Source organism: Mus caroli, unplaced genomic scaffold, assembly GCF_978045245.1.
Source record: "Mus caroli unplaced genomic scaffold, Mus_caroli_1 scaffold_10, whole genome shotgun sequence".
Lineage (NCBI taxonomy): Eukaryota > Metazoa > Chordata > Mammalia > Rodentia > Muridae > Mus > Mus caroli.
The window spans coordinates 42,619,937-42,633,359 of NW_028227265.1; the positions used below are offsets into that span (position 1 = coordinate 42,619,937).

The 13,423-nt window shown below is 44.2% G+C and overlaps 1 pseudogene; it reads left to right on the forward strand.

The window, feature by feature from the left end:
- Window positions 1–7,186: 7,186 nt before the first annotated feature.
- On the forward strand, window positions 7,187–7,303 carry LOC115031830 (small nucleolar RNA SNORA17; annotated as a pseudogene).
- The last annotated feature ends 6,120 nt before the right edge of the window (window positions 7,304–13,423 follow it).

Sequence of the window (13,423 nt, forward strand, 5' to 3'; positions counted from 1 at the left end):
GTGTCTCCAATCGGGCAAAAGCCTAAAGCCACCATCCAACCTGAGAGCTGGTCTGAGCTCTTCAATTTGAAGTAGAGTCTGCTGGGTAAACAGAAAGAGGGAAGGTGCCCAGTAAGGCCCCTCCTTCCTGCTCTGCTGCTCTCCTTCCTGCCCTGCATGTCCTTCCTTCCCTGTCCTGCATGCCTATCCTTGGCATTTGTTTCTGCTCTTTGCCAGGCAGGTGACAACTCTGCCAGCAGCTCTGTCCCAAGGTTAAAGACAGTGCTGGTTGCTTTCACTGCCTAGGACACCTCTGTGCCTCACCCTCCAAGAAATCCATTAGAGGGGGTGTGTGACAAGGTCCTTGCCACCTGCAAACAGCCATTTTTCTCTAGAAGTTAATTAGAGTAGACCTCTGCCCTGTGTGCTCACAGGCCCCAGGATATTTATCATAGAAGGAAAGGCTCTAGAGGCTCTTACCCCACCCTCCAGGATCCACAATTCCTTAAGGGTTTTGCCTCCAAGGATTTGTTTCAATTGTATTCTGCATTCCCGTTTTGTTTGACCACAAGGGGCACCTGTAAGGACCCAAGCCAAGGTCTTGTCCTCCCCTGTAAAAATGAGCAAGAGCAGAGAGGACAAGAACTCCTACTATCACCCACCCAGCCAAAGTTTGTCTCCCCAGTCCTTTCTTCAACATTCTTTCCACTACACCTTAAAGCTTTCTTATGAATATAAAATAACAGGGTGAAAGTTACACTCTATTTCTTCAGAACTTAGTTAAAATCAAGGAAATACTGTCATTGCATAATAACATACCCTCCATTTTCAGCTAGGAAACAAGTTCAGTGAGAAGGGATTTGTTGTAGTCGGCGTCAGCCTCTGGAACTCACAACTGTAGCAGCGGCATTGATGGAGTGGTCCACCCATAGCCCACGTGCAGCCCTCAGCAGGAATAGCCATGACCTTCAAGTAGCACACAGTGGGACACCTTCATTTCATGCCTGCTTATGGCTGCTGGTTTCTGACACCCAGAGGCTGGCAACAGCTAAGTTTATTGCTTAAAATAGGGAGTTATGGAGTTAAACACAAATAGACAATAATAAATGCACCCTCCCCTCGCTCAGGGAAGCAAAGAATGGGGGTTGTAGTAATCTTTTGGAGCATTTGACTGAGCCACTGTAGTCCTGGCTGCCATATTCTCAGGACCCTTAAGGGCCTGACTAAGGTTTGCCCCACTTAACCTATCATGTGTGCCTTCCCATTGACTGCCTCGCTGACTTCTGCATTTAGAAGCTACTTTTAATTGTCTTTAAACAGAAACCTGTCCAAGCCATCAGGCAATAAACGCAAAGGTGTTTGCAGTGGGTGGAATAAAAGGGCTGTTTTTATTTATGTACCAGTCATGGAGAACAACACGGGAGCGTTTCGCAAGCTTTCTCGACTTTGAGGTTTTATTTTGATTTTTCAAAAGTGCAAATCAGCACCTGGGCCCAAAGCTTGGGGCAGCAGAAACTTAATTAGAACACAGGGCGCTTTCCATAAATATATTCCTTTCTGCTGTTGTCTTAACGCTGACAGGATCACTCATCTGCTTAAACATAATTGAGTGCAGAAGTGAGAAAGAAAAGAAGACCTAGGCTGAAAACTTAATTCCCATGCAGCTTGCCTGGGGCTAGCTACTGCCACTGACTTTGAACTGGGGCCCTCTGCTGAAGAGCCATTGAGATGGTACCAGAGTTAACTTGGCATTCTGACCTTTGATGAACTAAAGTCTCAACTACTCACACTATGCACAAAAGAGGAACAATAAATATATTGTTTTAAGTTTAAACCACTGAGATTTGAGCTCTAATTGTGCCAAACATATTACTATATCTTGCAGGCAACTTCTAGGATAGTGCGAGGCACCAATTGTAATAAATAACTGTTGAATAAATAATCATAGCAGTAGTGTTACCAGCATAATCTCTAAAATACAGTAAGCACTCAATAATTTAAATGAGTGTTTGCCTCAGTAAGCTTAAGTGGTAATGCTATCACTATGCCCATCGTTATAAACAAGAAACGTAAGCTTTAAAGAGATGAAGGCATTCATTGTTTATCACATAGAAAGTTGAGTGACCAATCTTCAATTCCAAGTTATCTCTGAACTCGGTATCTTAACCATAATACTACCTCTAAACAAGTAAGTAAATAATTGGTAATAAAAGTCTTTCCTTAAAGCCTCAAACACATGGGCACAAAGGAAAAGTTCCTGAACAGAGCACCAATGGCTTATGCTCTAAGATTAAGAATCAACAAATGGGACTGCATAAAATTGCAAAGCTTCTGTAAGGCAAAGGACACTGTCAATAGGACAAAATGGCAACCAACAGATTGGGAAAAGATCTTTACCAATCCTACATCCAATTGAAGGCTAATATGCAATATATACAAAGAACTCAGGAAGTTAGATTCCAGAGAACCAAATAACCCTATCAAAAAATGGGGAACAGAGCTAAACATAGAATTCTCAACTGAGGAATAACAAATGGCAGCAAAGCACCTAATGAAATGTTCAACATCCTTAGTCATCAAGGAAATGCAAATCAAAACAACCCTAAGATTTCACCTCACACCAGTCAGAATGACTAAGATCAAAAACTCAGGTGACAACAGATGCTGGAGAGGATGTAGAGAAAGAGGAACTCTCCTCCATTGCTGGTGGCATTGCAAGCTAGTACAATCATTCTGGAAATCAGTCAGGTGGTTCCTCGGAAAATTGGACATAGTACTACCTGAGAACCCAGCTATAACACTCCTGAGCATATACCCAGAAGATGCTCAACAAGTAATAAGGACACCTGCTCCACTATGTTCATAGCAGCCACATTTATAATAGCCAGAAGCTGGAAACAACCCAGATGTCCCTCAACAGAGGAATGGATACAGAAAATGTGGTACATTTACAGAATGGAGTGCTACTCAGCTATTAAAAACAATGACTTCATGAAATTCGCAGGCAAATGGATGAATCTAGAAAGTATCATCCTGAGTGAGGTAACTCAGTCACAAAGAACACACATGGCATGTACTCACTGATAAATGGATATTTGGCAAAGAGGGTGGAATGCCCACCATACAACTCACAGACCACATGAAGATGAAGAGGAAGGAAGATCAAAGAGTAGATGCTTCAGTCCTACTTATAAGGGGGAACAATATAATCAAGGGAAAAAGAGGGTGGGAAGGACTTGGGAGGAAGAGAAGAGAGGGAGGGGAAAAATAGGAGCCAAATCAAGTATGGGAGGAAATGGAAGAGATGGACAGAGAGTCGGGAGATTGAACAGAGGGGTTTAGCAATGGGGGATGGGGAGCTGGGGGTAGCAACCAGAAAGTTCCAGATGCCAGGAGAGCAAGAGCCTCTGAGGACCCCACAAGGATGACATTAGCTGCAAAGGAAAGGGAGAACCTGTCAAGACCATATCCAGAGGGTAGGCATAGCCCCCTGGTTGAAGAATCAGGACACCCATCCATCTCCAAAATTTTACCCAGAATTTCTCCTGTCTAAAGAAAATACAAGGACAAAGAGTGGAACAGAGACTGAAGGAAAGGCCATCCAGAGAGTGCCCCATCTGGGGATCCATCCCACATGCAGACCAAACCCAGACACTATTGCTGATGCCAAGAAGTGTCTGCTGACAGGAGCCTGATACAGCTGTCTACTGAGAGGCTCTGCCAGATCCTAACCAATACAGATGTAGATGTTTGCAGCCAACCATCGTACTGAACACAGGGCCCCAATGGAGGCGTTAGGGGAAGGACTGAAGGAGTTGAAGGGGCCTTATCTAGCATCAATGGGAGGAGAGGCCATTGAAACTGTGAAGGCTTGATGCTCCAAGGTAAGGCAGGAGTGGGTGGGTGGGTGGAGGAGCATCCTCATAGAAGCAGAGTAAGGGGGAATGGGATAGGGGTTTGCAGAGGGGAAACTGGGAAAGAGGATAACATTTGAAATATAAACAAATAAAATATCCAATTTTTTTAAGTCTTTCCTTGAAGATGTTATATGATAGGAGATGGATGAAATACGTAAACAGCTACAAATTCAAAGTAATCTGAATCTGGTGGAACTATGAAGATGGTGCTTAGAGAGTGATATTTGAGCTGGGTATTGAAGAGAAGTTCAGATACGCTAACAGACAAGGATAAGATATTCCTAGCTTGGACATTGGCATGTTTAAGGACATGGCAGGAAACAACACCACATTGCAGGAGTGATAAATCTTTGTTATCTCTACACTGGTAACTTGACAAAGAAAGACATTGATTGTGACAAATAGGTCTCAAATGGCAAAAGAAAAATGGGTACCTTGCTGACTACCTTCCCTCCCATGCTGAAGCCTAGCACGAGGGGAGGTACCTCAGTGGTGGAGCACTTGCCTGCCATGTACAGGACCCTGGGTTATGTCTCTAGCATCACAGAAAAAGCCAAACCACCATTCCCTCCCAGATGCTTGTGTTATTAAAACATACCTAACAAACCTGGTGTGGTACTCACCCTGAGCTATCAAAATGTGTAGCCACCCAGCATTACAGATCAACACAACAAGGCCAGTCTGCTGCACTGGTAAGCTGTACAGAGTCTGCCAAGGTTCAGGAAGAAATCCAAGCCTGGTGACTGACCTTTGGGAGGATTTTGAACAAGCAGCCAAAAATCCCTAAGGCAGAAGTTCATCTCTCTCTCTCAGCCGTTTTCTGCCCTGGGGTGGCCAGCATATGCATCAAGTTGCTTAACTGAGTTTGACCAAGAGAAGCTGAGGCAGCAGAGGAGTAGTCCAAAGGCAGCTTTGCCCCCTGACCCTTGCTGGCTTCTGGGCACTGCTGCTGTTATTGCACTAGCATGGAGAGCGGTCTAAATCACCCGAGACTCTGCTGTAAAGGGCTTCAGACGCCTGCAGGAGGATCAAGTTCCCAGAAGCTTGGATCTGCTTCAAAGGCCACAAATCCCCCCTGGAATTAAGGAGCAGGGTTCTTCAGAAGCCTCTTCACTCTCAGTGGGGGGGAGGGGTTAGGTTGACACCCTGCTCCCTTCACACTTTCCCTTACTGGGATTTAGAGGAACAATCTGAGATGCCCTTTCCAAACTACAGAGGGACAATTAGTCCCCTCTGTCTCCAGAAACTAAACAGTCAATGTTTTCAGATCTGAACTGGCCCTGGAGAACAGATCAGTCTGCTAAAATTCCCTTCATCAAAATCCAGCCTGCAAAATAGCCAATTTGCCAAAAATCCTATAAGTAGGCCCAAATTAGTACTTTTCCCCCTAGATGACCCTGACATTTAACCTTGCCTCTGCCTTTGGGTATTTATCTTAGTTTTTGTTTGCTTGGCTTTTATTTTGTGTGCATCGGTGTTTTACCTGCATGTATGTCTGTGTAGCACTTGAATGTTTGGTGTTTTTGAAGTTCAGGAGATGGCATAGAATCCCCCGGAACTGTTGAAGATGCCTGTTAGCCACCACGTAGGTATTGGGAATTGAACCTATGACCTCTGGAAGAGCAGCCATTACTATTAACTGCAGAGCCATGTCTTCGGACTCTGCTTGTTTAATGAAACAGAATCTTGCCCCCTAGCCAAGCTGGCCTCAAACACACAATTCTTCCAAGTGCTGGGATAAACAGCACAAGCCACCATGCATGGCCCTGGCTCAAAGTTTTTATCAAAAGGATCAAGCATAATAAAATTATCCTTGGCTAAGTTATTTCCACAAATTGATCAAAATTCCCCAACCTTCCCTAGGGTATACAGCTCTCTTGTCTGCAGAGAGAGAGCTACATGGTCTATCTTAAGAGCTTATAGTCCCCATCTACCTATCCAGAAGGTTCTGTGAAGATACAGCAGCCCTGTGCAAAGAGAAGGATGTTTGGTGTTGGAAACATGCCGCCTGTTTATTTACCTCATCTTGGGCCCTTTCTCTGACCTCACTGCAAAGTCATTATGAGAGACCAGGCTCTTGGCAGGTGTGTGTATTGTAAGTGACACACTTTAAAAACACCTCGTGTAAATCAGATATTGCCATAAAATGGAAATCACAGCTACAAATTACATACTTATTACCATTGTGTCTGATATATGAGGCAACGTTGACACTATATAATAGGTAGCCTGAGAGATGGAAAGTTACATGTGAGGCATAAAAGATCATTATTTTTCAATTCACAATGATACAATCTCTCTTACTCTGATATCACAGGCTCCTACATCAAAGCTGGGGCAGTTCCTAGGCCATTATCCAAACCCTTCATTTTACAGATGTGAAGGCTAAGGAAAACCACCCAAGGTCACTCAGAGAGAGCCAGCTTGTGACTGACACAACACAGACTAGAACTCTCTGCTCTCTGAGGTAAATCTCAGAAAGTCTACTCGTTCTGCTCCACCTGAGTCCTGGAGAGCTCTGGAGAGACCCTGTGCTGACCATGGTCCCTGTTACTGAAAAGCCAGCTTTGGCTCAATGCAAATAGCATGTGTGAGGGCTGCCCTGTCCTTTGCCCTGTGTGTGACTCCTAAGCAAGATACTTAATCCCTCTGAGTTTTGATCCCTTAGCTCACAAAGTGAAGTTGATTTCACATGAAGAGTTGGACATTTTATGTAATACAGTTAAGGAGGATGTTTAATGTAACAATAGGAATGTTCCTAGTAGGCCAGCACTACAGAAGGTGAATGCCATCACTACTCAGGGCCAGAGATGTGGCAAAGGGACTCTAGAATTATAGCCATGTCTGGTGACCCTCTATCCTCCTAATGTGGTCCATCTGTGTTTTCCAGAACTTGGACAATCTTCCATGTGACAGAATTACTCTGTCTTCCCTCTTAGAAATACCTCCAACTTCTCAAATTTTCTGACTCCAGAGAGTGGATTTTGAGGCTGTACTCCAATCCATGCAGACAGCTCTGCAACTGCCCAAGGGCTGACAGGTCTTGCTCTTCACTCAGCAGATACTTTTTTAAAAGATCCTACTTGATCTCAGACTCAACGGCACTGCCAGTGTCGCAGTCCACCAAAGACAACCCTCCTGTGTAGAAGAAAAGTGGTAAGCAGACTGGTCATGGTGACTCATGCCTTTAATCCCACCACTTGTGAGGCAGAGGCAGACAGATCTCTGTCAAAGAAAAGGGGGTTGGGGGATGTGGGAAACAAAGGAGAAATAAAAAAAGACCAAGACTACCTGCCCTATAGTTATAGGTATGGCTGCTGTGTCAGTAGGGGGCAAAGAGGAGAGAGGCTATGTCTACACTTAGTGTTCTGACCTATTGACATCTGAATGATTAGTAGTCTAGCATTGCCTGAAACCACAGCCAGGGTGAAGGGGCAGGGGGATATACCCAAGATGACCCCTTCCCTGTGCCACAATGCACAAGTGAAGCAGAGCACACTGGAGACCACTCCTGAGCCAACCTTACACTTAGAGGCCCTAGGCACCACTAAGAAGAGCAAGCAAGTGGTGGAAAATGGAAGAGAAAGAGAGAGGGGGGAAGAGGGAGAGAGAGAGAGAAAGAGAAAGAGAGAGAGAGAGAGAGAGAGAGAGAGAGAGAGAAAGAGAGAGAGAGAGAAAGAGGGGAGAGGAGAGAGAGAGAGAGAAAGAGAAAAGAAGGTGGGCACAATGAAGAAAGGCAGAACTAGAGACTCGAGGGTAGTGAAGAACAGCCTGATGTGAGTAACCAATAATGCCACCTGGGACCATGGGTCCTGGCCTGGGCAACCACCAGGGGCCATGTCTGGGTCCATGGCCCTGTGGTATCAAGGGTCTGTTACCATCAATGACCAGGCCCACATCCCTAGTCTGGGTTACAGCCCAGGACTTGTTGATATTTGAAGGCTGTATAGAACTGGCCCCACCTCTCACCTGGGCATCCTCCTGCCTCAGCCTCCTGAGTGCTGAGATTACAGGTGTGATACCTGTCAAGGAAGGTGTCACTAATGGCTCAGTTTGGAGCCAGATCTAAACAGGAAGTCATGTAGTAAGAGTTTTGGTTTCCCTTTTTAAAAAATTATGTTATGTGAGTATGTTTTGGTTTTAATCCCAGGTGTGGGATAAGAGGCTGCTTCATAGCAGGTGATTATGATTTGTCTCCTGCACTAGCAGGGGTGTGATCTTTGCCAGCTGCAGACAGTTTAATTGTGAGAACTTTGGGGAGGGTATAAATGGGAGAGGCCCAAGGGAGGCTGCTGCTCCCCCTGCTGCTTGAGCAAAGAGATGAGAATAAATTGGATCCTAGTGATGAAGATTGGACTTGCCTCAAGAAACATGAAGTCTCTAGTCAGCAGGCAGTACTCTGAAGAGGTCCACACCCCCTTTTCCCTCTAACCTTTTTTTTTTCTCCTACCTAGTGTTGGGGTTTGGAAGGGATTAGGGTGGAGTAAGGTTTGAAAGGGAGGTAGATGTAAGAACAACAAAACAGCCCCTAAAAATAGCACCAACAAAGTCATGCTCAAGAAGCTCTGAGCCAGAGAAGAACTCTCCGGGAGACAGCAGCATGTGCCAAAGACCTGTGGCAGAAGCAGGCTCAAAGTAAAGAAACAGCTGCTATGGAAACTCAAGTAAGGAATCAATCGCTGTGGCCAGCCTTTGCACAAGGAAGGACAGCATAGTGAGTGTGCCAGGGCCATCTCTGGAATATGCTGGGCTGCTCTAAGTGAGTCACAGAGATGTGAGAAGCACTTGAAGACTGGACTAGAGTTTCTCACTTTTCTTTTTTCATCTGGTGTTCTGAATAAGGTGTCGCCATGTATCCCAAGCAGATCTAAAACTCAATGTTCCTGTTTCTGCTTCCGAGTGCTAGGCTAACTGAATATGACACCATGCCAGGCAGACTGTGACTTTCTAAAAGCTGCCTTTATAGAGCAAGTGTGTGTCCCTGGCGGCTAGAATCACAGTGGCCACACAGCAAGTGCTAGACTTGTGGTTTTTAACCTTCCTAATGCTGTGACCCTTTAATATAGTTACTAGAGTCGTGCTGACCCCCAACCATAAAATTATTTCATTGCTACTTCAGAACTATAATTTTGCTACTGTTGTGAATCCTAATGTAAATATCTGATATGCAGAATATCTGTGCGACCCTCCCCCACCAAAGGGATCACTACCCATAGGTTGGGAATCGCTGTGCTAGATGATCAAGCCAATGCTCTGATATGTTCATATCTTCCTGGATTCTGATTGAAAACAAAATGTCCTACTAGACCACTAAAATGCTCCCCCTCCTCTGAGAATTTGAAGTCTGTGGCTTATGGGCATGTTGCCTTTGTTGTTACTATGGCTTTGATGTTCTCATTCCTCCGAAACTCATGTTGAAATGTAGTCCACAGCCCAATGGTGCTAAGAAGCGGAGGGTTGCCATGGACCCAATGCTGAATCACGTATATACACATATATGTGTATCACATATAAAGCTGTGGCTTTGATCCCAGCAGCACCAAGAACAAGTCAGAGCTTTAGGGGGTTGGAATGGTGTCATCTTACGTGATATGAGTGATTTACCTTTCTATACTTGTTCCACGAGGGACAAAGCAATGAGGCATCATCCTGGAAACAAAGAATGACCTTGGTGAAGCATGACCTTGGTGAAGCATGACCTTGGTGAAGTACTGGATATAATGACGTGCTGAGCTTGGACTTCCTAGCTCCCAGAACTGTTAATAATAAACACACAGGCTTTTCTTAAGGGTTTTTGCTTTTTAAGCATGTATGTGTATGTGAGTATGTACAAATGAGTGCAGGTTCTCACAGAGGTCTGTCCCAACATATAATGACATGGGATGTCCTCCAGCCTCGTGTAGTATAAAGCAAAGTAGAAAAGCAAAACCATGATTTGAAAAAGGAAGGCAGGAGATGAAGTCTGGTCCTGTGTCCTGTGTTTGATGCTCTGAAAGAATGCACAAGATAAGGACCAACTCCAGGAGGCAGCAAGAGAAAGCAGAGATCAAAGCAAGCAAGAATGGACTTTCTGCTGTCTCGCCCTTCGTAGCACTTAAACTCTATGAATGTGGCTGTTACTTTCCTAAGAAAATGAGAAACAATCAAGGCAGGGTCTCTCTATGCTGTGTAGCCCAGGCTGCCTCAGCCTCCTGGATGCTGAGATTACAGGTGTGTACCACCATACTCAGCTTAATGAGATTTAAAAAAAATAAAAGATAGACACAAAGGAAAATGTCAGTAACCCCGCAGACTCTGAAAGCCTCTGTTCACTGTGACCCCTCCACAGACTCTTGTGCAGTAACCCTAGCTCACAAGAAGGAATAAGCCTTCTCTGTCACCACCACTACTATTGTAACCTTTTAAAGAGTTTGTTATGTGCCAAGTACAGTACGTATCCCACACCCCACGTGACACATGCATTACCTCTTTGAATTGTTATAACAACTCTAGGCTCTATCTAGTACCATTATAAATAGTGTGCCTAAAGCCACACACTTGGTGGGAAAATAATGAAGCTAAGATTAGAACTCCATCAATCCAATTACAGAACCATCGTTCTCAACCGTGATATCCCACTGTCTTTAAATAAGGAAGTAGCTCATGGTTGAGGAGCCCCAGTCACACAGAGTTGTGTGACTGCTTTCCCAGAACCTGGGAAGGGGCTCACCGGAAGCCATTCATCTAAGCCCCGTTTTGAATTTCAACAGAAATTTGACTACTTGGACACACCGCACATGACCGATACCTGTTGGAGGAGAGACCTGTCAGTGCTGGCGAAGCATGGGAAGATGGAAGGCTTATCTGTTTGTTTTGATGAATGTAAATGAATTCTATTACTTGTCAAAATGTTATCAAGACCCCAGGGAAATGAGAACCCCCCCTTTAGGGTGAAGAGAGAGAGAAAAGGGAGAGAGAGCAATATTCAAAATAGGTTGCTTTGATTTGAAATGAAAACACACAACTTTGAGAAGGGGGCTTTCATTATTTCAAAGACCTTGGCATCCTTGCATATACATTCATGAATTAATCATTAAAACTGAACTGTGGGATAAACCACGTGGGCTTTCAATGCCAGCCCACAATAAAGGGGACCTCAAACGGTTATAAAGATACGACATTTACGCTGACACAGCCTGGAATGGCATTTCTCTAGGAATAAAGTGAATGAGAGGTGTGTGTGTGTGTGTGTGTGTGTGTGTGTGTGTGTGTGTGTGCGTGTGTAAGGCGGCCCCAGGTCCCAGGCCAGAGCGGTGTGTAAGCCAGCTCCAACCGTGTCACCACAGATTAGTGCTATTTAATATCTGCTAATGGAATGGCTCTGTCTGCCTTCGACAGCAGGATCAAAAGAGGGCCGTGCAGCTTTTAAATTATTAGCACTAATTAGGCAAATCAAAGAGGAGGAGGGCAGGGAGACCAGAGAATGCATTAGCAGAAATGCAAGGGGATCACTGCCTACCTCATACTGTCAAGACCAAGCCGCCAAACAGCCAATTAGTGCTGAAGACCCTTCCAGTGCTAGGAAAGAACCATCAGACACGCTCTGGGTGGAAGCAGGATGGCTTCATTACAGTGGCTCGCTAATTAAAATGTAAAGGTTGCTGATCATTGCATAATTAAATAAGGTAGCAGGCTACAGCCCAAATATCCAGAGTTTGTGGACCAAAGCCACCTCCAGGGCCTCTTCTCTGACATTCCCAATCTGTCTGGAGCTGTCCATCGTCCTGAGAAGTACGCCATCTAAATAGTCTAACAGCAAGTGTTCTGAGGGGACCTTTCTCGCGACCACTGCTACCACCCATCACCAAACCCAAGATCTATTTCCTTTAGAACCCTTTTTCAAGCCAATTAGTCAAGGCAAAGGAGGCAAGTGGTGTTGAGTGGGAAGAGGACCAGGCCTAATTAGCTCCCAGCCACCGGAATCTAAATATAAAATCACGGAAGCCAAGGCTGTCTCTGTTGATGTAACCTTTATCTCTTCTCTCTTTTACCTGCCAAGCGGAAATATTATTTTCCTCAGAGTTTGGCTGGGGATGATTCCCATGTTTTACATGGGGTCTCAGGCTACTGAACCACACACTTCTCCAGGGCTTGCAGATGAGAGAAGGTAATAGGGTGGGTGTGCCAAATAGTTCAGTCCCTGACTAGGAGACAGCAACGTTTAATACCAGGTTGAGTTTAAGGAAGTTGTGCTAGGAGAACGGGTGTTCTCCTAACTGTAGAGCTGATTCTATCAGAATTTTACCCTTTCGAGCACGGAGAAATGCTTTCTTTCGTATTTTTTCTTCTTCCCTGTTTTCTCTCTCACATCTTGAGTCCTTCTTATTCTTTCTCTTGTCTCTCTTCCTATTCCCCCTTGTCCCCTTCCACCTTTTGAGACAGGATTCCATGTACCCCAGGCTGGCAACAAGCTAGTGATATAGCTAAGGTGTCCTTCAACTACTCCTGATCCCTGCTTCTCCATTTTCCAAATGGTAAAATTATGTGTGTCACACCATTAAGATTTTTGTCATCTCCTCTCTGTGTGTGTCTGTTTCTCTGATTCTCCTTTAAAAAAAAAGGCTATAGTTTTTACAAGTTACTGTTTTACCACTAAAATGAGAACAAAAATGAAGTTTCATTCACTCATTCCTTAACTTTTATTTATATGTCTGTTGTGTGAGACTTTTTTCTGCAGAGATATGAGCAAACATCTGTGCACCCCAGCAGGAGCATGAATGACAAACCAAAGTAAGGATTCCACTTAAGTCCAACTTGGTAACCAAAGTGTTTTTGAGGCTTATTTACAGGAGTATTGTGAGGAGTTCTTTAAGGGAACATGAACATCTCAAAGACAGCTGAATAGCTGGAAAGCCCACCCTACCATGACTGATGGCTCATAAAGTACACTCCTGGAGCTCTCTATACAACATACAGGAAGGTCATCAGGTCTGAGAGTCTCCTCAGCTGCCCATACTACTATAACCTTGGGAAGGGAATGATTTGTGAATCTAGTAAGTTTCAGGAACTAACTAACTGAGACTTGTGTATTGTTTTCTTCCTGTATTTTAAAAAGCCTTCTTGGGATGGAATGTTTTAATTTGGAAAAAAAAATGCTGCACACAATTCCCTAACTTATATAACTTCTATTGGAATGGTGTAAACTATCATTTGTTCTGACAATGGTCTTTAATAATGGAAAATAAGTATATGAGTCAGTAAGGACAGGCTAGAGTAACAAATGGGTTATCATATAGCTGTTTAACAAGATTTATTTTATCTCTTATTCACAAATTATCTCAAGATAGGGTTGAAAACCAATCTCTTCCCTACACATTATTCAGAGGTTAGGATTGGCTCTGTCATCTTCTGGTAGCTTCTGAGACAGTAAAGGGGGAAATAAATATATTAGAGATTTATAAAGACCAAATGAAAATGCCATTGTCTTAGTTTTCCTTCTGTTTCTGTGACAAAACATTCTGAGAAAAGGGTTTATTTGTCTTACACTC